Source organism: Camelina sativa, unplaced genomic scaffold (genome assembly GCF_000633955.1).
Source record: "Camelina sativa cultivar DH55 unplaced genomic scaffold, Cs unpScaffold08885, whole genome shotgun sequence".
In the NCBI taxonomy this organism is placed as follows: domain Eukaryota; kingdom Viridiplantae; phylum Streptophyta; class Magnoliopsida; order Brassicales; family Brassicaceae; genus Camelina; species Camelina sativa.
In genome coordinates this window covers 1-421 of record NW_010929948.1, presented here as the reverse complement: position 1 = coordinate 421, position 421 = coordinate 1, and the positions used below count along the sequence as shown (strand labels likewise).

General features: G+C 36.8%; 1 long non-coding RNA gene across 1 annotated transcript; it reads right to left on the bottom strand.

Annotated features, from left to right (window-relative positions):
* Positions 1–421, bottom strand: LOC104775115. Its single transcript, XR_765704.1, has 3 exons — positions 332–421; positions 136–222; positions 1–26 (listed from the first exon to the last, which is right to left on the bottom strand). It is a non-coding gene; the product is annotated as an uncharacterized LOC104775115 (long non-coding RNA).

The window sequence follows — 421 nt, the reverse complement described above, 5'->3', positions numbered from 1 at the left end:
GTTAAAGGAATTTCACCAGTAGCAATCTACAATAATTGCATTAACAGTAGTCAATAAAGAAAACAAACATAAACCTGTTCCAAAGGAGGATATATAACATAAGCTAGCAAGAAAAGTTTTAGTGTGGCATTTTACCCATGGCCACCATGGAGCAAGTTTCTTACACAACACCGTGATCCATGCATTTGCATCGTCAAGGTTTTTATTTACCGGTGGTATCCCCTGTGAAAAAAAATTGAGTTCCATAAGGTTTCTTATAAGTCAACAAACCTTAAGCTTGTTAGAATCCATTAAACAGCCTGCAAGGTCAATAACAGAACAAAATCGAAACCTTTAAAAGAGCAATGTGAAGCTGAGCGTTTGTGTTGTTGGATTCGATAAGACCCATCTCAATCTCCTCAGCTGTTAACTTCAATTTCTC